The sequence below is a fragment of the Hypanus sabinus genome, chromosome 31, assembly GCF_030144855.1.
Source record: "Hypanus sabinus isolate sHypSab1 chromosome 31, sHypSab1.hap1, whole genome shotgun sequence".
Lineage (NCBI taxonomy): Eukaryota > Metazoa > Chordata > Chondrichthyes > Myliobatiformes > Dasyatidae > Hypanus > Hypanus sabinus.
The window spans coordinates 10,916,717-10,941,910 of record NC_082736.1 but is presented as its reverse complement, the minus strand read 5'-3'; the positions used below and the strand labels follow the sequence as shown (position 1 = coordinate 10,941,910).

Here is a 25,194-nt window from a genome sequence, read left to right as displayed (position 1 = left end):
TTCAAGTATTTCAGTATTCCAATATTTCATTATCGATTATCTCGCTGGGACACAAGGACTGGCCGTGCAGTGTTTCATAGTGATAGAACAAGGCGTGGGAATTCCCACAAAATGTGTTTATCAGGCACAGATTCTAGAATAAAATAACGTGTGATTGTTGCTTAGAAAGAAAGAGAAAAGACTGGCCTGGCTGTGATTTATGGAGATTTAATGAAGGCATGAGTTTTCCCAAACACAAACACAGTGCGAGTATAACTTATTGCCATTTTATGTCGCTTTCTATTCACAATTATCAATGTAATCTGGCTTAAATACCCAAGTGTCTTAAATCCAGTAGGGCGAATATCGCAACTAACATCATCTGTGGATAGATCAACACTTCTAGACGTTGTTTCCTTCAGACTTGATGAAAAATGTTGTGGATTCTGAACCTTTTAAATTCTTGAAAAGGTAAGGAAAAAAAAAACGGCGGGTAATACATGAAAATAAAACACTTGCAAGAAATTTCACACAACGCGAATGGTGAGATCAGAGATGCGTTGCACTGTTAGTGGGAAAAATCGCGTTTCCTTGGGCTAAACAGTTCTATTTTCTGCTAGTAGATATAGATACTTAATCTTCCCATATGTTACAGCTAGTTTCATGAATCAGTCAGTCTACAGTAATCTCAGATGACCCACATATCAGCGTGGGCGTGGTGATGTCCTTCGAGATATACGTTTAAATAATCTAATCGTTTAGGAAGTAATTTCTCATCCAAATTGACTAGTACTGTGGAACCAAATCTAAATAAAAACAAACAGGTGTGAACGTTCCCCACGCAGAAAAGAAGATAATCGATTTTAACAGACAAACTAAATATACCATTTTTTAATTAATTTGAGTATCTTAATGGGTTCTGCCTACTGTTACAAATGACAATTATTTGTGGATAGTGCCCACTGTAAAAATATGAAGACATTTGAAACCTGCAAATTTAGCGTCAGGCAAGGAATATACAATATTGTTTTTAAAGGGTGAATAAACAATTGTTTTTTTTTATTGTTCCTGGGACCGACTTTCATTGCACGAATCATATGAATTATTTACCTGAGAATTTTGTGCAATAGACTGCCACTGATGTGACTAACGAGGTGCAATGATTAATTATCAGATGCACTTTCATCTCCTGTATAAGAACTTACAAAACAATCAACAGTAGATTTCGGTAGTTGGACCATTTTGTACAGATCACTTCATCGCACGGAAAATGGGATATGCAGCAATTTACTACATAGCCAGTATCGACTATCCTGTACTGGCAGCGATTGGTATCCCTGGTAAGAAACAGGAGCTGGCTGTTGTTCTTCATACTGTATCTGTTGCACGGCATAATGACGATATAAAATCTGTTACAGATGGTGCCTCACGTGATCAGTGTTTTTAGCCTGTTCAGGACTAAACATACGTTGTTTATTTTTCTATCATTTCTAACATCCAACTTTAGCAATTAATGAGTGTTAATATTGAAACTGTTCCAGTGTTTACTTCACTCGAATTTCCAAAGCAGTAACAGCATGATGTGCTCCAAATCTGATTCGTTATCAACATAAAAACTCAAAACTTAACATAAACAAAAAGGAAATCGATTCCATCGGTGCACCTTTATCATCCAGCTCACTGGTTTTAGGCGACTCACGGTCGTTCTTTTCTATTTTAAAGCAAAAAAAAACTTATTTTTCCAGTTGTCCAAATGTCCTTTAAAACTCCATAATAACGCACAGATATCTTCCGATTTAACATTTCTCCTTCTTTGGCTGGTTTTAATGTTAATATTCAAGATTTCAGTGTGTTGCAGCTGTGCATCGAAATATACCTTTAGCTCTAAGTTTTGTGAACTGAGATATGTTGTGTCGGAAGAAGCAATCTCCCTGTGACAATTTTATTCCCGCTATAAGTACAACCTTCAGCGTTCTCAGCTACAACGGTGGGTCCGTTTAAATGAGTCGTTCGATAACCCGCCCACTGGTATCTCTGCTGACAACTTCGGGAAATTTGCAGCACAACTATTGGTCTGTTCCGCCATTATCCTTCAATCGAAGGGCAGTGACGGAGCCCGTGCGAACCATATTTCCTCTATCCAAATTGAGACCAGCCTGTCCCGGCATAGGATCAGAAAATGAGGTTCACTCAATCCGCTTCAATGCTTCTCTCCGCATGGCTCCCAAGTGAAACGGATCAGTGTTTATGCTCCTGAAAACAACTCTGCTTTCCTGCAGTTAATTTAATGGCGATTTCGATCCTGTCTCGAGGAAAATGTGGTCTTTCCAAATGCATCTCCTGTTATCTGGTGGGAATGGCAGCAGCTGATTTAATCTGCACTATCATTGGTGTTGTACTCGATCAGATCAATAATATTTATTTTTTATGCCGGTCCTTTGTTCATTCCATTGGTTTGCTCCGTGACATTTGCCTGAGCGTCGCAAACATGGACTGTTCTGTTCGGCTCACGGTGGCTTTCACGTTCGATCGCTGTATTGCAGTTTGTAGTCATAAGCAGCGGGAGCGATACTGCACCGAGAGGACAACGACTGTGATAATAATAATTGTGGGTTTGGGGAGTTGTGCGAGGCGTGTTCCATTGTACTTCTGGCGATGCCTTTTGAAAGCGGATTACCTTAATTTACCGTATGGAAATCATACTGGTTGTATAACTCCATTACTACACCTTTATTTCCAATCGGCTTGATTCTGTTGTTTAATGCTTTAACAGTCTGGCATATTATAGCGTCTAACCGAATCCGCCGGGGTCTGAGGATCAGCAGAGGAAATAAGAATACAGAGCGAGGGAACCGGCGAAGGTCGATGATTTTGTTGTTAGCTCTATCAGCCAACATATTGTTGCAGATCCCCTTTATTTAATATACTTCTAACTGGCAAATTCAGAATTACTTTTACACAGAACAATATTTGAATAACCTGAGGTACATCCTGGTGTGGAATCATGTTGCAGTTTCTCAGTACCTGCACCAACACGTGTATCTACACTCTGTCACAGGGGGAATTCAGAGAGGACATGAAGAGTGGCGTCAAACATCTGCTTACGTTGGATGGCCGGTTCTGTAGATAAAATGCAAATCGAATTGAAAGCTTTGACGGGAGTTCAAACAAAGTTATGCATAGCTTATATGTCTGGTAAATGTGACGCCAAGTGAGCGAATGCCAGTAGTTTTCCTTTTCTAGTGAAGTCAGCATAGTTAGTGTAAATAAATGGGTCTCGTACCAACGAATTAAGAGGAGCTCATGTGATAGTTACATTAGCAAAAAGTGTATTCAGAATTTCCTTTAATATCGGAATATGGGTCAACGAATTATGTGAAGCCAGTCTGATTTTTCTTACACTGGTAAAATTCTATTCCCATTCACAGGATGGTCGATTGTTCCAGGGATATCTGTGACAGCTGGAGTAATATTCCTGGAACATGAACACCTGATGTCAGTTAAAGTGAGCTGGTAAATCTGCAATTTCATTGTGCCAGTGCAATGAATGTGACTAATGCCTTTTCGTTCAGACAGCGTGTGGTACCTTCCAATGACTGACAAACGAAGCCCTAGTTAGACCCATGAATGGACTTGTTCAGCAGAGTTAATGTGAGCGCTGGTTCAGAATCGTAGCTGTGGCTTCCCACCTTTTCGTGATTAAGGACGCCAGAGGGGGAGGCTGCAGAATGGGGTTGTAATAAGTCCGACATAATGGAATAGCAGTACAGACAATGGGCCGAATCGCCAGATTATGCTGATGGACCTTACGGCAGAAATTAGGCCCGGACAGAGGTAAAATGAGATGGTGCAGAGACGGTAACTGAGGAGCTGACTGAAGAGAGGGCAGTGTCTGTTGCAGAAGACCGTGTGTAGAGCACAATAAAAAAAGATGCTTAGTTGGCATTCTGCCTTCTGAATCGAAAGCTACTATGTGGTAAATATAATTTTTTTTACCAATGCTGTAATAACAAAACCAATCAAGCGAGGATTTGATGTGCAACTTATTTGGCAGAAACGTGCTAATTTCCTATATTTCCTGTCACAGTAATCAACAATTCTATGTCTGCGTATCAGAAATAGTTTCTTTACCGCGGATGTGCGAATAGTCTGCTCCAACTACTGCCTTTCATGGGTATAAACAGGTCCTTCAAACGAACGAGAACTGGCGCTGCACTGGGGGTGTTTTTTATTGCCACGTTTCATCAAAATTTAAGGACGATAACATATACGTGAACATATATTATATTCGCATAACGATAACATATTTTACATATTTAAAATCAACGCGACAATCATGTTGATAAGTCAAATCTGACCCTTGTCACTTGGGTTGAAATAACCCGTATCCATGGTAGCCGGGGAGTGAGGCGGAGAAATTTTAGGTTTATGAGCCAGAGTGATGAGAAGATCCCAACGTGGGATTGTAAAGATGAGAAAGCAAAGGCGGTGGACAACGTTTCATGGGGATCTAATAAAGGGATGGGGCTCCGCATTCAAATGTTCATCCGGCACTGATTCCGGAATAAAATAACGAAAACAAATGGTGGCGGGCAGAGTTTCACAGGGGCCTAATCATGGAGTGGGATTCCCTATACAAAATATTTATCTAACACAGATTCTAAAATATAATGTCATGGGATTGTCGCCTGGAGACAACAAAAAATTCTGGCTCGGTTTTGTGTAATGAAGATACAATAAAGGCATTGAAAACCGCACATCCCATCCTACACACACACACACACACACACACACACACACACACACACACACACACACACACACACACAGAACGAAGCATTATAATGCAAAGTATAAAGCATTATAGAAATAAGAGGTAAGAAATAGGAGCAGGAGTAGGCCATCATATCATCGAGTCTAGTCTGCCATTCAGTAATATCACGGGTATCTGGCCGTGGCCTGAGTTACATGAACTTACCCTTTCCCCCTAACTTCAATTCCTTTCTGTGCAAAATGCTGTCTAACTCTGTGTTAAATGTACCTAACTACTTATATCCTACTTCCTCCCTGGGCACATCGTTCCGCTGATGCGCTGTTCTCTTCATCTGCATCCTAATTGTATTCCTCAGTTTCTTGAGTTATGTCCCCTCGTTCTTTTCTCATTTAACAGCCGAAACAACTTTCCTGTTTCTATCTCATCTATCCTTCTCGGAGTTTTCCGTGTTTCTATAAGATTTCCTCTGAATTGCCTGGATTCCGCCGAGCATAGTCCAAGGCAACTCAATCTCTCCGTCATATGGTTACAACTTCATTTCCGGAGCGAGCTGGTGAACGTCCTCTGAAAACCCGGACACGTTGAGTCAGATATGGAGACCAGAACTACCTGTGCAGGTGACAGGGTGTTCAGACCATAATGGACTGCAACTTTAACTCGCACGTCCGCGACAGAGACGCCTCTCTGCGTAGTAGGCTGATTGTCTTTTATGCACGGTTCGATGTACAAAACGACGTGGCAAAGAGAAAGCACCTTACGAGGCCGTGGGGTGTTTAGACCACGATTTGCCTCCTCGTTTGTAATCAGAATAGTGTCTATGACCTCAGTATTGTTTTATCTTAGTTATATAGACTGTCCGTCCATTTCCTGGGAAAATAAATGTGATAAATTTTCATTTAAGTTCTCCCTAGTCTCCTTTGGCTCCATTCACAGATGACCACGCTGATGTTGTCCTTGCTATTCTTTTGTTCTTAATATATCTGTAGATGCCCTTGGGATTCTCCTTCCCCTTGACTGCCAGAGCAGCCTTCTACATTCCTTTCGCCCTCCTGATTTTTTTCTTAAGTGTTGGCTTTAATTCTTTGCATCATCAAAGCGTCATGCGTCCCTCGTCTCTGATGTATCAAGGTCCACACTTGTGTCCCAGTCTATGGCACAGGGAGAAATCTTCAAAACTATCAAAATATGTCGGCTCATCATTCTCAGTCCCAGCGCTGGCTATTAATTTCACTTTCTACAGAAAGAAGGAGCAAGTCGTTGGTCTCCATGGCCCGGGACACCGTGTCTACATCTGTATCCCACAACCAAGTTAATCATGTCTTTTGAACATTTTTGTCCCGCGTATCCACCTTTGCCTCGCCTACCACGCCCCAGTCACTGGGTGTCGTCCCGTAGCCTCCCATAACTGAACAGGCTGAGGCGCTTGGGAAGCGGAAGAATCTGAATGTCGCCAGCTCATCTGGGACAGAAGGACTTCATGGCAGAGATATGAAAGAGTAGCTGAACGGTTGGTGGAAGCGTTAGTTGCTCCTTTTCAAGAATCACTAGATACAGAAGTGTTTCCGGACATTGGAAAATTGCAAATATCTCCACACATTTTTGAGGAACAGAAGTGGGTAACAGTCAAATGGCCTGATTTCAGTGTTTACCATGACGTCAGACACCATTATTAAGCATTATATAACGAACAATGTATTTTCTAAGTAACTGATTTACTAAATAGGGAGAAAATTCAAACATTAGAGGTACAAATGGAGCTGGGTATCCTTGTACAGGATTCCCCAAATACTGGCTTGCAGCTGAGTTGGGAGGAAGGTGGCAAATACAATATTAGCTTTCACTTTGAGACGACACAGGTATAGTTTAATCCCATGTTAGAAAGGTAGAGACTGGTCACGGTCAAGTGATGGGTGGATTTATTCCAGAGGAAACAAGAGGACATGGTGCAGGGTTTAGCAGTAAATTTGAGTACGGTTCACAAAATAGGCAAATCAAAAACTTTTGCACACATTAGTCTCTGTACAGTTTGAGAGTGCAGGTTTCATTCTTACCTGTCAGTCTCTGGTACAGTGTGAGGGTGGGGTTCCTCCTGTACCAGTCAGTTTCTGATACATTGTGAGAGTGTGGGTTTCATTCGGTACCAGTCAGTCTCTGGTATAATGTCAATTTAATGTTTGGGAACTCATTCCAAGACCAGACAAACAGCTCATATCAAGAGTCTGCCTCTGGGAGGGAAAAAAAAATTCTTTACTCAAAAAGCGTCTTTAACTTACATTTTCTGTGGCTTGTTTCGGTATGTGCTAATAGCTTTTAATCAATTAATCAATTCGAAATTTATTTTTGCAATATAAGAACATTTCTCAGAATATATACTTAAACAAAGATTTGGGAAGCTGCTACGAGGAAGCAGATTCACTGGTTTGGTAAGTGAGATAGAAGACACGGATCAACACACACAGAATGCTGGAGGAACTCAGCAGGCCAGGCAGCATCTATGGAAAAGTGAACTGTCGATTTTTCGGGCCAGGACTCTTCAGCAGGACTGGAGAAAAAAAAAATATGAGTAGTAGAATTAAAAGGTGGAGGGAGGAAAGGGAGCAGCAAAGTGCTAGGTGAATCTGGGAGGGGCTGGGGTGGAGCAAGCAATTGTTTGGCGAAAGAGATACAGGACTGGAAAAGAGGGAGTCTGAAAGGAGAGTGCAATAGGCCATGGAAGAAACCAAACGGAAGAGGAGCACCAGATGGAGGCGGTGGGCAGGCAAGGAGATAAGGTGAGAGAAGGAAAAGGAAATTCTGAAGGGGAGGGGGCATTACCGGAAGTTCGAGAAATCAAGGCAGGATCGGATTGAATAGCGGGCAGTCCGGAGAAGCTGGATATCCCCTCCGACTTGTGTTTTCTATCTTTCAATGTTCGCTCTTTGTGCTCGGTGACTCAGAAAGAAGATTTCAGGTACGTTTGACAACCCGGATATATTTCAATGAGAAATCGTATGCTTGCATGTAACAAAATCCAGGTTGGTGCCTGTGAATTGAAAAATCGGCGGGAAATCACAGATTGCGAAATTCAGAGCAACATTCACAAAATGCTGGAGTAACTCAACTGGCCACGGGATTAACAACTGCCAGTCTGTATTTACACCGTCCGACGTAGGATAGTTGAAACCCGACCTTTACTGTGTCAGTCACACAGCTTTGGTGCAGGAATGGAACCCCCCCTCCCCCCGTGTGTCAGGGAGGGGCGAAGCATCAGCGTTACTCCACATCTCCCCATCCGTCACTAACTGTTCCGGCTGTGATGGTCTGAACATGACACCAACAGTTAATCCCGGAGGAGGAATTGTTGCATTTGATGTCAGCGTTTGCAGTACATTAATGGCGCGAGTTCCGCTTCACTAGTTGATCTGCAGTTTCAACACTGAAGGAACTCGGGCAGACATCCAATCATCAGGACAGGATAAGGAAGTGTAACCCCATGGGTCACCTCGGGCTCGCTCACACTCGTTCTCGTCTAGGGGGAGCAGCCTTCGGCCCCGCCAAACTGGGTAATCAGCTGGTGTGGGTGCTGTGTGATGTCCCCGCCTCGCCCCAAAACAGACAGTACACCATATGCGATTAAATGAGTACAATTTATAAAGATTACTATAACTAAGTGATTAATAACGATACAGTATATATGAAGAGACAAAAAATAAAGAAAAGGCGCCAAACTTATCAAAGTCCAATCCACTTCGTGCACAACCGTTGGAGCTCAATTTCTGAAGTCTTCTGGCCATCATTCGATCCCCTCCGAACTCCTCGACTCGCAGCTCAGGACCCTCCGAAGTGGTCAACCAAGCACTTCTAGCTTCATCCCCCCTCCTCGGAGTATCTCCGGGCCTCGGACCCCCGCTTCGATTCCGTTCTCGCCCAGTTTACAGCATTGCGTCCTCTCTCTCGACCCCCTCGCGCCGATCTGCCCAAAAGCCCGTCAACAAAAGCTTACAGACTCAGAAGAAAGAACATTAATCGCCATTTGGTTTACAAAGGAATACAATTGTCGTTATCAGTAAATTAGCATTCCTGCTAGTTAACAAAATAAAGAAGCCCTTTTGATTACATGCACAGTAACAAAGAAAAAGGAAGAAACCCCCTTTACAGAAGTTAATGGCACCTGGGGTGAAAACGTCGTTATTTATTTTTAAAAAAGCCGACCAGAGAGATGAATTGTCCGTCTGAATATTTAAATGATGTAAAATGCATTTCAGTGGCGAAATATCGGGAACGAGGTGCAAGACAGATAGAGCATAAACGGCAGAGAGATAATAACTGGGTGAGTCAGAGAAATAGGGAAGGTGGAGAGAACGAGAAAGAGTAGAAACAAGGAATCATCAAAAGAACCTGAAGAACGTGAGTATGAAACGGGAAAAAGACGGAATGGACCCAGACATATACAGACACAGACATGTACAGACACAGGCACAGACCCAGACCTTGTATGTACAGATTCAGACACAGACATAAACGAATGCATACATACACATGAAAAAGCGCAGCATTCACAGTTCAACAACTGATTACACTTTCTGTAGCAGAGTGGCGCAGCGGAAGCGTGCTGGGCCCATAACCCAGAGGTCGATGGATCGAAACCATCCTCTGCTATATTCTCTGTTGGCGGCAGCTGGTATTCAACTTTGTTTTTTAAAACACTATGCACCTATAACAAGAAATTGCATTTCAATTGGAATTTATCATTTATTCGTACTCTTTTAAATAGTCGTCTCTGTGGCGCAATCGGTCAGCGCGTTCGGCTGTTAACCGAAAGGTTGGTGGTTCGAGCCCACCCAGGGACGCTAGTGATCCACTGGTTTATTTTCTGTGGAATAAAGTACACAGTCGGTTTTTCAGGCCGAAACACTTCTTCAGGATCACGAAGCAGCCTGTGTGCTGAGTTCCTCCAGCATTTTGTGTATGTTGCTTGGATTTCCAGCATCTGCACATATTCCCGTCTGTGATTCAACTGTTACACTGCGAAGTCACTTGCGTGGAATTGAATTCAATGGACTTTATTAATTACGTCCTTCACATACGTGAAGAGTAAACATTTTACGTTACGTCTCCGTCTAAATGTGCAATGTACAACATAGCAATATGGAATAAATAGTATGTACAACAGGACAGTCAATATAACATAGAAATACGATTGTATCAGCGTGAATTAGTCGGTCTGATGGCCTGGTGGAAGAAGCTGTCCCGGAACCTTTTGGTACTGGCTTTTATGCTGCTGTACTCTTTCCCGGATGGTAGCAGCAGGAACAGTTTGAGATTGGGGTGACGCGGGTCCCCAACGATCCTTCAGGCCTTATTTCACACCTGTCTCTGTAAATGTCCTGAATACTGTGAAGATCATATCAACAGACACGCTCGGCTGCCCACACCGCTCCTTGCAGATTCCTACGATTGAGGGAATTACAGTTCCCATCCCGGGTAGTGATGCATCCATACCGGATGGTCCCCTGTAGAAAGTCTTTACGATTTGGGGATCCGTGTTAAATTTCTTCAACCGTCTGAGGTGAAAGAGACGCTGTTGTGCCCTTTTCACCACGCAGCCGGTGTGTACAGACCTCGTGAGATCCTCGCTGATGTCTGTACCGAGTAACTGAAAGCCGTTCACCCTCTCAACACAGATCCATTGAAGTCAATAGGGGATGCCTACTCTGAAGAAGTGTGAATCTTCTCATCGATGAGAGTTCAGTGAAACCCTCTCTCACTGCTCCCCCTCTGTGATCTCAGCTCTTTTTTTCTGCTGCGTTTCATTACCAGCTGGGTACCTCTGCGCTGTCCGGAGGCCGGCGCTCCCGACTGCTGCCGCAACGGGCTCAGTGGGATTTGAATCTGTTCTACGTGTTTCGGTCACATATACCGAAATACAGTTAAACGCTTCTCATCCTCACTGTTCATAGAGATCAAATCATTACACAGTGTATTGGCAGAGAACAAGGTGAAGCAATAACAAAATGCAGAATAAAGTGTAACAGCGAAAGGGAAAGCACGGTGTAGGTAAATAATAAGGTGCAGCTTCATGCCGAGGTGGATTGTGAGGTCAAGCGTCCGTCCGATCTAACGGGAAACCATTCAATAGACACAGCAGTGGGACTGAAACTATCCCTGAGACTGTGAATTGTGCTTTCAGGCTTTTGTACTTTCTGCCAGATGAACGAGGGGAACGAGAGAATATCCGGGTCGCGTTGTGTCTTTGATCACGATTCTGCCTGTTCGATTTGACCAGAAAGTGTGCGTTTCCTCGAGCCGATTCCTTGGAACTAACGGACTTCCCGGGTCTAATGTTGTGTTTTTCATTCAGTTTGGGGTCCTGGCTCATCCAACATGAGGGATCACCACCATCGTACATGAGGGATCCATCTGATCCAATGGAGTGAACTTCATTCACAGCAAATTGCCCGTGAATTCTGCGTTCATAGTTCTAAAAGTGAACGACCTGCGATAGCCGGGAATCGAACCCGAGTCAACTGCTTGGGAAGCAGCTATGCTCACCACTATACCACCATCGCACCCCGATACAAACGAGATTCGGATACTGAATGTTCTCTTGTGCTATAAGATTCTGTCACTCGAATATCATTTTCTGAGCTGTTTTCTGAAGGATCATTCCTCTCTCCGTTGCAGTTCCTATTCTGATCACTGGATATCGCGACATTCCGACAGACCGGAGAAACACAGCACCTGGGATCCGAGTAAATGGAGAATCGACCCGAGAGATTCGAAGGGCTGCAAATGGTTTTCTGCTTCACGTTTCAGGAAGGGGGAAACAACTGCTGATTATAAATGTCCGTTCAAACAACACGCAGTTGGATGCTAATGGGAACCCTTCCTTTGGCCAGTCCTTGAACTCAGTAAATGACTGAATCACTGAAGAATGCTGAGACTCCTCCAGTCACACAGTGAGGAGGGGATGAGTAAAAAGCGCCAGCTCTACACTCAACGGACAAACATCAGAATGACTTTATGAACTCTCCTGAACCCTGACATCCGTATGAGATTCCACACTCTTGTTTATACCTCGTTAGTTCAATCCCCGCCTGTCACGCAGGAGACCGGGGTGAAATTTACCGATGGGGAGAAAATTTTCCTGCTTCACATGAAACCGGTATGAGAAGATGGGACAATCTAGTGTGCAAATAGCCCGGAACTGGAGAGTTTCCCGAGAACGAGAACGTTCTGTTCAGCGTTTTTTTTCAGTCATCCCTCATCGTGACTGTATCTCAACGCTGTTCGGCGTTACACTCGGTGACCAAATCCTTCACTCCGAAACATTAAACAGGGGCAGTTGCTGTGAGATATGAACTTCCGCACTTTCCCAGCACTCCTGCCGACGCTCTCAGTTTGTCTGGGTGACTGTGTGGAGAAGACAGAGAAAGGAACAGCTGAAACACTTTGGAGAGAACGATACCATGCGGACGTGTTTACCGCCGGGCGTAAAGCCACGCAGCCCCTCCTGCAACACAGGACCCTCGGAACAGACGCTTACAAAGTGCACTGGAGGAATGTACGCTTAAATTTTGTGAAGATTTTACAACACGGGTTGCGTGGCTCGGCCCCTAGACCTGATTCATAGGAGAACACATGAAGAGGGTTCGAGTTGCTGACAGTGGCGGTTGATGATGCTGGTTGTGAATGCGTGGGAATGTTGGGAAATAATGTATGTTCAGGTGGGGGGGGGGGCGAGTGTCTAGAAAAGGAACCGGAACTGAAGAGTCTGGTGAGTGCGGGTGAAGGTTGGAATGAAGTTGAATCTAGATCTGGAAAACGGAAGAAAGTTGCATAATCTGGGAATGATTTCAACTGATCGAGAGGAAGGGCTGGATATTTTGAAAAAAAAAATGAAATTCAACTTCAAGTTACAGTATTGTTTAAATTTGACCCGGAACAACCTTCTTTTATCAATCCCATTAAATTAACTGTTGCAACACGCAAAATGCTGTAGGCACTCAACAGTCCAGGCAGCATCTATGGAAAAGAGTTCAGTCGACAATTCATGCCGAGACCATTCATCAGCCCCGATTTCCTCCAGCAATTTAACCAGAGAGTTGAAATCTGCTTTAGGGATTATAGATTGTGCTCAACATTAAGAAGAGTTTAATAGCAATTACTTCTCATTTGATTACGAAAATACGTCTAGATACATCTGATAAAACTAAGAAATACTGGGATGGCGAGTCTGTCGGGACCCTGGGGACTTGTGGAAACTGTAGTGATTTCTTTTGAACTTACAGAACTTACCTTTAACATCTTGGACTGTTTTTACTGTGCCCATAGTCTGTTTTTTTTAATCAATTATGCTATTGTTTGCACTGTTGTAACTATATGTTGTAATTATGAGGTTTTGTGCAGGTCTCGTAGCTTTAGTTTTTGATCTTGTTTTTGTCTGGTGGATTTTGGAGCTCCTTTCCGGGGAACGTGCTAAACGCTAGCGCGATATTAATACGCAGCAGCCTCTCCGGACTCTGGATTGGGGATTGCCAAACGTTACGTGGATTTTCTGCTGTAGTCTGTTTTGTCATATGTTTTTGTGTTATCATTCTGGGGGAATGTTGTCTCATTTTTTAACTGCATTGCATTTGTGGTTTCTAAATGACAATAAACTGAATCTGAATCTGAATCTGAAAAAGAATTTCAGATAACTTTATCTACAGAGAAATGGGAGAAAATTCATAAACTATTTAATACTTCTTCAATGTGTGCCAGAGACACTTTGATACAATTGATGGTGCTTCATAGAGCTCATATGTCCAAAGATAAGTTAGCTCGTTTTTACCCTCATAAAAATCCTCTTTGTGGTAGATGTAATTCTGAAGTAGCTTCCTTGAAACATATGTTCTGGTATTGTCCTCTTCCAGGAAAATATTGGAACGATATTTTTGGGATTATTTCAGTAGTTCTGCGCTTTGATTTACAACCTCATCCTATTACGGCAATTTTTGGACTACCAGTGATAGACTCCAGTCACTTATCTTCATCAGCTTGTCGTTTAATTGCATTTGTGACATTAATAGCCAGAAGATCCATTTTACTTAAATGGAAAGCTTTCAGTCCTCCTACCACTCCTCAATGTTTTTCCCACACGATAAGATATCTCAATTTGGGATAATAATAGCAGTGGTACTATGGATCCTTCGGTTGAATTTGAAGAAACTTGGAGGCCGTTTATTCCATATTTTCATATCATGTAATTCGACTCTTTCTGCATCCTCTTTTTAGATTTTTTTGTTCATGTATACAGGAGCAGAGTTAACAAAAATTAAAATTTTAACCAATGAAACATGGCAGCCCATTCTTTGTTTGTTCTTTTTAAAGTTTAGTTTTTCTTCGTCTGGGTTTTTTTCTTCCCTTTTTATAAATATATTTTTTTCATGGTTATTTACTGAGAGATTGGGAGGCTAAACACTATTTGCTATTTTAAGGATGTGTTTTTCCATGTCAACCTTTATTAATGTAATCCTGATCTCTATGTACCATTATCAATATCGATAACCTTACTAATTTGAAATGTAATAAAAGGATTGAAAAAGAAAGGAAGAGGAGGTGATGTGCTAATCGTGACTCAAGATAAGAAAGTGTGAGAAGGCGTTATATTTGAGTGCTTTATTTGGGTAAAAGTAAGATAGAATCTATGTTGCCTCATGAAAATAGAGATATTAGTGGTGTTACAACCGGTGTTCTGGTGGAGATTTCGATAGAGGAGATGAAATCATTAAATCTCATTTACTGGGAGGCAAGGTAGAGAAGGTAAAGAGATTGCAAGTTGATAGAAATGGAGAAAGGATGGAGAGTTTAACTGCATTGATATATGTGTTGTAATGGACAAGCTTATATTCCACCTCTGCTTCGATGTTACCAATGTCAGAGTTTTAGGCATATTGTGGCAGTATATCATGGGAAACTAAGTTGTAGAGAGTGTAGTGGGAACATAAGTATGAAGAAAGTGAAGCTGGAAAGTTTAATTATTGTAATTGCGAGGAGAACATAGTGCAGTTTATAAGGATGTGAGGTGCTTAAGAAGGCAGCTGGTTGATAAGGTTATAGTAAAGTGTGTCTTATGCAGATGCCTTGCGAAAAATTAAACCAAATGTTGATCAAGTATTACCAGTTGGAAAACAGAATGTGAAATCAGTGACTATATGTCGCATTACTAAAGTTCCATTACTAAACATATTTTACTTGTTGATACACTGAAGCATGTGATGTTTATAAAGCCTGTGGTGATTTGTACTGCCCAGTTATCGTTCAGAGAAAATTAAAGTTATTGTGAAAGCTGCTGAAAAGCGTCTATTCATAACTGGCGTCATGTGGGAAACTGTAAATGATGCTTTAATAGGTGGGTGTATCTCTACTTCAGTCTCCTTCTGCGGATAAATAATGGGATTAAGAATATTGCAGTGGAACGCGAGAAGTCTGATTGTCAAGACATTAAGACATTTATTTCGGATTTATCAATTTCACCCAATATTATATCTATTCAGGAAACCTGACTGTTACCACGTTTATGTTTCCCTTTGCAGGATTATGTTGTAATTAGATGTGTTAGGTTAATCGGTAGAGGGGGTGGTGTTGCAAGTTTAATAAGGAAAGGGATCGGACATAGAGTTCTGGATGTAAATAAAGTGTGAGGCACTTGTAGTAGATGTATTTGATTCAACAGTTAGGGGTTTTAAATTGGTAAATCTCTTGTGGGAAGCTTTTCTTTGATTTGCTTGAATGTATACGTAGAGACAGAGGGTGAAAGGTCTCAAGTTATCCATTCGAAGTCGGTTGCTGTGGCTTTACTGTGTTCACTTTCCAGAAGTGGCTGCGTGACCCGGGCTTCACTAGAAGAGAGATCAAGTCAACCAGCAGGGCTGTCACTGAGGCAGCAGAGAAAGGATCATCATGGGAGTGGACGTCCGGAGTGGCAGATAATCGGACAGTGTTTCCATCTTTTGCAAACCTTCCAGTAGTTGCATAGACACCTGAAGAGTAGACGATCTGTTGGATCGAAGCGACCAACAATTCTGAGAGACAGCTGCCAAGTTTTTAAGCTTACCAGCTGGAGGTGGTGCTTTAGCACTGCCGGCCCGCCACCTCGAGGGAACCTTGATCATAAGCGGGCCGAAACTCCTGAGGAGAGGTGACAGATCAACTGATGATCCCACTGGCGACAGCACAGGTCCCTTAACATTTTAGTCCAAGTGTATTTTCAATTCAATTCTAGCTCCAGCTCACTAAGAATGGTGTGGTGTGGGGATTTTTGTGCACATAGTTCACTGTGGGGCCATTCATGGAATGGTTTGTTGGTAAAGGAATTTTTAGTTATTTCTAACCTTTGTGCCTTAATGATAGGAGGGCTATGAGATTTAATGTTTATAATAGGCTGAAAACTGCTGTAGATTTAACTCCAGTATCAAGCATTCTGGTTGGAGTGAGTGATGTCATAGGTGATGAAACATTGGGGAGTGATCATTATCCTATATTTTTAAGCTTGTGTTTGGAGTTATATAGGGGACCAGAATCTGCTTTTGCGAGTTGGAATTTTGGTAAAGCAAATTGGGAGAGTTTTTATGTTATGAATGTCGGTCAGGGCTGAACATCGAAGATTATATGGATTTCTGCAATGAATGGTTTATGTCATATTATTCATCAAACTGCTGTGTAAGTGTCTCCTGTTAAAATGGCATTGGTAGGATGAATACAGTACCATGGAGGATGGAGGAGTGTGCAGAGGCAATTAGGGAGAGACATAAGGTGGTTGCGAGAGTTGGGAATTATCACTCTCCAAGTGATCTTATTAAGTATGAAAGGCCACAGGGTGTGGTGAGGAAATTGTTGAAGGTTCTGAAAGAGGTTTACTGGAGGTTATCTTGTGATAGTGTTGACACGACATTAAACTTAGAGATGTTTGGGGAACGATTAAGAAAATTGGGGGGGGTGTTATTAACTCATAGAATTAACATTCCAGTATTGATCTAGAGAAGGCTAAGCACCGGCTTAGTAATTTTCTGCAATTCATAATCAATATAATTTAATTTTAAGAGCCTAAATGATGTAAGGATGAGGTTTTAAGTGAATCCGCTGATGTATTGGAAGCCATCTTTAGCAGTGATAGTGATGTATAGTTTTTTGTGCGAATTTAAGAAAGGTTTTGATAGTACAGGTCAGACGGCTCCAGGAAAGGGTGATATATGTTATTGCATGTTTCAACAGATGGCTTACAACTCTTGAGATAATATTACCATTTTTGGATCATATTTGGAGCTTAGGCCATCTTGGTTCCTCAGAGAAAATGGTCCAAAACCTGGAAAGGCCCATAGGATCCTTCTATTTATAGCCCAATATCATTAGGGTAAACTTATGGAACGTATGGTAATAGAACGATTGAATTTTATTTTGGGAGAGAGAGGTGATATAGCATTTTATCAGTGCGGATTTTAAAAGAGCTGAATGACATTATGTTTGGAAGATGATATTAGGAAAGCACAGGGAAATAAGGAAGTTGCAAAATGCAGTATTTTGATATTGAAAAATCATATAATATGTTATGAGAGGATTAAATTATGGAAATTTGGAGTGAGAGGAAGGATGTACATTTTTTCCAAAGTTTTTTTATGTAGGTTCCAGGCAGGTAAGTGTGGTTAAGGTACATTTGGGCTTCTATGTGCTAGAGAATGAGATTGTAGTCCTTATTTTTTAATATTATGACTACTGATACTTTCTCTGAGATAGGTACTGGTGGGAGCGGGGATATCAATTTTTGCAGATGAATGGATCTTAATGGATTAGAGGTAGAAAATTCAGTTTAATTGTAAATGGAATGTGATTCGTGATTAATAATGTTGAACAGCGGGTGAATAGATGCAGGTTTAAGCTTTCAGTAGCTAAAATATATGTGTTTTACAAAGGATCAATACATCTCTTTATTTATCCATATCATCCTCAATATTAATTGATTTGAAATTTTATGGTCAAACTCTTGACTGAGTGTCAGTGGTACGATTTTGTGGCATGTGGCTGGTTAATGAGCCGACATGGAAGCAACATGTAAAATACCGATCCCTGTAAAATAATTGCTAAATGTAAAGGAGCACTGTATATCCTTGGGTGTCTGTGTACGTATTCTTGGGCCCCTACTGGCCCATCACCGTGACTCTGAGGGGGAAGCGATGCTACAGAAATCCACCGAGCTGCTCATCCACAAACTTCCCTTCCAGCATCAGGTGCAGAAGATCACGCAAGACTTCAAAACCGATCCACGCTTCCAGAGCTCAGCCATCAAAGGCCTGCAGGAGGCCAGCGAGGCTTATCTGGTGAGGCTCTTTGCACCATCCACACCAAGCCAGTCACCCCTGTGCCCAAAGACATTCAGATGACCCACTGCATCTGCCAGAAGCTAGCCTAAGCCTGGCCTCAGCACCAAACACAACAAAAGGCTCATTTAAGAGCCACTGATATGGCAGATGAAAGGGTTGTCTCTTCCTGTTCATTACACTATTGCAGAGATGACACATATTATCCCCCTGACCTCTCCCTGTCGGGGCTTTGGGATTGTTTAATGGGGAATCCCAGCTCTCACACAAACTGACCTACTTGTTTTGCTCTCAGTCTATTTCACCACCACATCGATGTCACCCTTTAGCCTAAGACCACCCTCCACACAGCAATAACTCCACCCATCTCACACTCAGTGTGATCTTACTGCTCACGGTCCCTACATCCACTCCCAAATCACTCAGCCATATCACAAACAGCAAAGGTCCCAGTACAGATCGAAGTGAAACAGCACGTCACCAGCATCTGATCACAAAACCGCACTCTGCCATCACTCTGTTTCCTATTGCAAAGACAGTTCTGGATCCAATTTCCTAAATAGCCAGACTGAGGACCAAATGAACCGTATCAATAAACTTCGATGTGACGGCAGACCTGGGTGAGGATGGTCAGGAAAAATAAACTAGACTGCGTCTGTAGAGAAAACAAATTGAGTAAGTCCTTCATTCCAAGTAGGAAAAAAATAAGCAAATAGAAAATAATTAAAATAAATGCTGCAGATTCTGTAGTCTGAAGCAAAAGCAGAAAACAGGAAACTCCAGACCTGTCAGATCACCACCTGTACCAGGAAAATATTTGGATCTGTAACAAAGCAGGAAATTATTGCAAACCTACTAAACTTCAAACCATCAGGCAAACTCAACAGGGTTTGGTGAAAGTGATTGCACGTTTAACAAGTACAATCGAGTGGTTGGAGCAGTAACACCAACTGTGGATAAAGGGACCCAGGGACACACTGATCTGAAATGTCCAGGACACGTTTGATAAGCCGCTCCATCACAGGGGGTTGGGGAAAATGAGTGCAGACTGTGTTAAACTTGCTGATGACAAACAGAGATGGGAAATGATTTGTGAAGAGCAGTGAGGAGTATTACAAAGGGTGATGTGATTGGACCCAGGTCTGGCAGCTGGGATATTGTGGGGGAGGGAGGATGTGAACTTGTACAGTGTGACAGGAAAAATAACTAATACAGAACATTCTCTAATTATTCAAAGGCGACAGGGTCTGGTGGTGCAGAGGGAACTTGGAGACCTGGTGCATCATTCACAAAAGTCCATTCGCAGCCTCAGACGGAATTCGGAATGTGGACTGAATGTATCTGATGAAGGGGCTTCGGCCTGAAACGTTAACTCTGTATCTCTATCCACGGGCACTGCCTGACATGCTGTGTGTTTCCAGCTGTCTCTGTGTTTTACTGGAATGTCAGAATTCCCATCTTTGAGTCAATCATTGTTCCAGATTAACATTATTAAGTTTTAGGAGATTTCAGCAGAAATTTAGAGAGTTTATGTGTCAGGTATCCAGAGTGTTAGGTGTAAACTTTACAGACTGATCAGTACCAACACTGTGCGTCTGAAGGTTTATCCAAGCGCTGTGTTTCTGTTCTGTTGCGGATAAACCATTGGAAGTTGGTGGTTGAGGGAGAGTGAACGTGGAGCTGGATGACGAGAGGCCGCTTGCAGCTCTGTCTGTCATACTGACTGTCTCCTCCCCTCCTCGCCTCTCTGCGCGATTTTCGGGAAGGTCGGGACACTGTGTATAAAAGGAGACAGCAGCAGTTGGTCTCTGGAGACAGACTGTCTGGTGATATCTTTCTATAAACCTACTGACTCTCACAGCTATCTTGACTACCGCTCTTCCCACCCTGTCTTCTGTACAAATGTCATCCTTTTATTCGTCGCCACCACATCTGTTCCCAGGATGAGGCTTTCCTTGCCAGAATAACAGCGATGACTTCCTTCTGCAAAGAACAAGGTTTCCCTTCCTCTCTCATTGCTGCTGCTTTCACCCTCAGCTATCCCCCCATTTTTCAGACATTTGCCCTTGCCCCATCTTCTCATTGCCATAACAGGTTTACAGTTCCCCTTGCCCTTACGTACCACCTCACGAGTGTTCGTATTCAGCACAACATTCTACATGAAGTCCACCATCTTCAAAGGGATTCCAGCACTAAACACATCCTTCCACCCACCCCACTCTCCACTTTCAGCCGGGATCACTCACTCCATAGTTCCCTGGGTCATTCTTGTGAACTGCTCTGGACCATCTTTCCTTGGATAAAGAGTCCAGCATTGCTCACAATACTCCTTGCGGATGGACAAACGTCAGCATGGACAAATGGGCCCCCATTTTTCAGATGCTTGTGGAAAAAATAACTTATTTTCATTCTTATGTTTTGCTGATTTTCATGTAATCTTCTTCTCAGATGTTAACAACATCTGCTCCACAATCACCATCAGCACTGGTGCACCACAAGGCTGTGAGCTTTGTCCACTACTCTACTCACTTTATACCAGCGATTGTGTGGCTAAATACAACTCCAATACCATATTTACGTTTGCCGATGACATCACTGTTGTTGGATTTATCAAAGGTTCTGACACATTTGCCCTCAGGAGGGAGATGGACGATCTGGTTGAATGATGCCACAATGACAACCTCTCACTCAATATCAGCAAAACCGAGGAGCTGATCACTGACGACAGGTGGAGGAAACCGGAGATCCACGAGACAGATATCATCAGGGACTGGAGTTGGAGAGAGTCAGTAACATTAAATTTCTCAGCATTATCATTTCAGAGGATCTGTCCTGGGACTAGCAGTAAGTGCCATTATAAAGAAGGCAGCGACTCTACCTGCGTATAGTCAGCATGACACCTAAAACTTTGACATATATAGATGCACAGTGGAGAGAAACCTAATTGGATTTATCATGGCCTGATATGGAAACACAATGATTAGGAATGGAAAGGAAAGGTCTACAAGAACTTTGTGGAGATGTCAGGGGCGAGTTCTTTACACAGAGCATGGTGAGTGCATGGAATAGGCTGCTGGCAAAGGTGGTGGAGGCGGATAGCATAGAGTCTTTTAAGGGACTCCTGGATAGGTATGTGAGGCTTAGAAAAATAGAGGGCAATGGATAACAACAGTTAATTTTTAAAACAAATTTTCTAAAATAAAGTACAGGTTTGGCACAGCATCGTGGGCCAAAGGGCCTGTATTGTGCTGTAGCGTTTCAATGTTTCTAACTAGTGGATGCATCCCAGTTCATCACAGGCAAAGCCCTCCCCATCATTCAGTACACTTACAAGATGCACTTCTACAAGTAAACTGCATCCATCATCAACAACATCCTTCATCCACCTCATGCTCTCTTCTCACAGCTGCCATCGGGAAGGATGCACAGGAGCCTTAGGTCCCACACCGCCAGCTTCAGGAAGAGTTTTTACCCTCCAGCAGTCATGGTCTTGAAATGACACAGGTTCCTTCACTGAACTGATTCCACAATTTGCAGACTCACTTTCAAGTATTCTACAACTGGATGTCACAGTAAAATTAATTTTTCATTTGCATGATCTGTCTTTTGCACATTAGTTGTCTGTCAGTCTTTGCTGTTTATAGTTTTCATAAGTTCCGTTGTATTCATTTTCCTGTAAGTAGCTGAAAAAAGTGAATCTGAAAGTAGTACCCTTTTGTGCCAGAGGTCCCAACACACTACACCTCTACTGAACTACAATAAGGAATGCCTATTGTTTGCTCCCAACACCGCATTTTGCTAAGTCAGATAATTTGACTGTACTTGTCCTACCTGCATACAGACAGATCTTACAGAGCAAGACTCCAGAGATCAAGCTTGTCTGAATGGCATAATAACAACAACCTCTCACTCAGTGTCAGTAAGACCAAGGGACAGATTGCAGACTTCAGGAGAGGGAAACCAGACAACCATGAGCCAGTAATCATTGGACAATGAGAAGTGAAGAGAGTCAATTTAAATTCCAGTGTGTCTCTGTCAGAGGATCTGTCCTGGACCCATCATATAAATATTATTGTGAAGAAAGCACGACTGCACCTTTAGTTTCTCAGGGCTCTCAGAGATCCAGCATGTCATCGAAAACTTTGCCAAACTTCTATAAATGTGTGGTGGAAAGTGTGCTGACTGGCTGCAGCATGGCCTGGTATAGGATCATCAATGCCCTTTGTGGAAAATCGTACAAAAGGTAGTGGATTCAGCTCAGGTACATCACGGGTTAAACATACATAACAACTGAGCACATCTACATGAAACATAGTCGTAGAAAAGCAACATCCATCATCAAAGATCCTCACCATCCAGACAATGCTCTTTTCTCACTGCTACCATCAAGTCGAAGGAACAGGTACCTCACGACTTGCACCACCAGGTTCAAGGACAGTTACCACCCCTCAAACATCAGGGACCTGAAGAAAAGGGGACAGCGGCATTCATGCAAGGACTCATTTAGGGGCTCTGTTATATTGTTATTTCATGCTCATTACTTATTGCTATTTATTTTTCTGCATTTGCACTGTTTGTTTACAGTTTATAGTTCCTGATATTTACAGTTCACAGTTACTATTCAAAAGATTTACAAAGGAGGCCTGCAGCAAATGAATTTCAGGGTTGAATGTGGTGACGTGCATGCACTGTGAGAATACAACTTACTTTGAACTTTGAACTACATGGTGAAATATGCGCACTGTTATAACAACTGGGAAATGACCCTCGTCAGGTGTCAGATCTCTCAGTGGGAGAGAATTTTGGAAATAGGGATCATAATTCTATCTCCTTTACAATAGCATTGGAGAGAGATAGGAACAGACAAGTTCGAAAAGCATTCTCTTGTAGTAAGTGGGAATTATGAGGCTATCAGGCAGGAAATTGGAAGCTTAAATTGGAAAGATATGTTCTCAGGGAAAAGTACTGATGAAATGTGGCAAATGTTCAGGGAATATTTGTGCGGAGTTCTGGATAGGTACGTTCCAATTAGACAGGGAAGTTATGGTAGGGTACAGGAACCGTGGTGTACAAAGGCTGTAATAAATCTAGTCAAGAAGAAAAGAAAAGCTTACAAAAGGTTCAGAGAACAAGGCAATATTAGAGATCTAGAAGATTGTAAGGCTATCAGGAAGGAGCTTCGAAGGGAAATTAGGAGAGCCCCAAGGGGCCATGAGAAGGCCTTGGTAGACAGGATTAAAGAAAGCTCCAAGGACTTCTACAAGTATGTGAAGATCAAGAGGATAAGATATGAAAGTGTAGGACCTATCAAGTGTAACAGTGGGAAAGTGTGTATGGAACCAAAGGAAATAGTGGAGGTACTTTAATGAATAATTTACTTCAGTATTCACTCTGGAAAAATATCTTGGTGATTGTAGTGATGATGTGAAGCAGGCTGAAAAGCAAGGGCATGTAGATATTGAGAAAGAGAATGTGCTGGAGATTTTGGAAATCATCAATTTGTTTAAGTCACCTGGACAAGATGAGATGTAACCCAGGGTACAGCAGGGGTCACGGGAGGAGATTGCTCAGCTGCTGGCAATGACCTTCACAGCATCAATGTGGACGGGATAGATTCTGGCGGATTAGAGGGTTTCAGATGTTGTTATTTTATTCAAGAAACGGAGTAGATATAGCCCAGGAATTTATAGACCAGTGAGTCTTATCTCAGTGTTTGTAATTTGATGGAGAAGATCTCAAGGGTCAGGATTTATGAACTTTTGGAAAGGTATCATAAATAGGAGTAGTCGTAGTCAGTATGGCTTGGTCAAGGGCAGGTCGTGCTTATGGTCCTGATTGAATTTTTTGAGGATGTGATTAAACACATTGTTGAAGGAAGAGCAGTAGATATAGGGTACAAGGATTTCTATGGCTTCCACATCCTTCCTGTAGTGAGGAAACCAGAACTGAGCAAGGAATTTGATAAGGTACACCATGCAAGGCTTATTGAGAAAGTAAGGAGGCATGGGATTCAAGGGGACATTGCTTTATGTATCGAGAACTGGCTCCCCCACAGAAGGCAAAGAGTGGTTGTAGACGGGTCATATTTCGCATGTGGCTCAGTGACCAGTGGTGCGCCTCAGGGATCTGTTCTGGGACTTACTCTTTGTGATTTTTATAAATGACCTGGATGAGGAAGTGGAGAGATGGGTTAATAAGCTTTCTGATGACACAAAGGTTGGAGTTGTTGTGGATAGTCTGGAGGGCTGTCAGAGGTTACAATGGGGCATTGATAGGATGCAAAACTGGTCTGAGAAGTGGCAGATGGAGCTCAACCCAGATAAGTGTGAAGTGGTTAATTTTGGTAGCTCAAATATGATGGTAGAATATAGTATTAATGTTAGGAATCTAGGCGGTGTGGAGGATCTGAGGTATCTTGGGAACCGAGTCCATAGGACACTCAAAGCAGCCGGGTAGGTTGACTCTGTGGCTAAGAAGGCATACGGTGTATTGGCCTTCATCAACCATGGAATTGAATTAAGGAGCCGAGAGGTAATGCTGCAGCTGTACAGGAACCTGGTCAGACTCAATTTGGAGTACCTGCTCAGTTCTGGTTTCCTCACGTACAGGAAGGATGTGGAAGCCATAGAAAGGGTGTCAGGGACTTTTCTCCTTGGAGCGATAGAGGATGAGCGGTAACCTAATAGAGGTGTAAAAGATGATGAGAGGCCTTGATTGTGTGGATATTCAGAGGTGTTTTCCCAGGGCTAAATTGGTTGCCACAAGGACACAGGTTTAATCTGCTGGGGAGTAGGTACAGAGAAGATGTCAGGGGTAAGTTTTTACAGAGTGTGGTAAGTGAGTGGAATGGGCTGCTGGCAACCATGGTGGAGGCGTATACGATAGGGTCTTTTAAGCGACTTTTGGATAAGTACATGAAGCTTAGTAAAATAGAGGGCTATGGGTAAGCCTAGTAATTTCTAAGGTAGGGACATGTTCGGCACAAATTTGTGGGCCAAAGTGCTTGTATTGTGCTGTAGGTTTTCTATGTTTCTATTAACTTACTTTAGATTAACATTTTGGCTTTGACAATATTTTTCCGTAGCTTTCTTTTCTCAGCAAGGGGTC

General features: G+C 42.5%; 1 protein-coding gene and 3 non-coding genes across 4 annotated transcripts in view; 2 read left to right on the top strand and 2 right to left on the bottom strand.

Moving 5' to 3' along the window:
* The window catches only part of LOC132383845 (uncharacterized), a 405,546-nt gene that overhangs the window by 45,408 nt on the left and 334,944 nt on the right, over window positions 1–25,194 (bottom strand). The window lies entirely within an intron of this gene.
* trnam-cau (transfer RNA methionine (anticodon CAU)) lies at window positions 9,320–9,391 on the top strand. The gene has a single exon. It is a non-coding gene; the product is annotated as a tRNA-Met (tRNA).
* On the top strand, window positions 9,509–9,582 carry trnan-guu (transfer RNA asparagine (anticodon GUU)). Its single transcript has one exon. It is a non-coding gene; the product is annotated as a tRNA-Asn (tRNA).
* trnag-ccc (transfer RNA glycine (anticodon CCC)) lies at window positions 11,230–11,301 on the bottom strand. The gene has a single exon. It is a non-coding gene; the product is annotated as a tRNA-Gly (tRNA).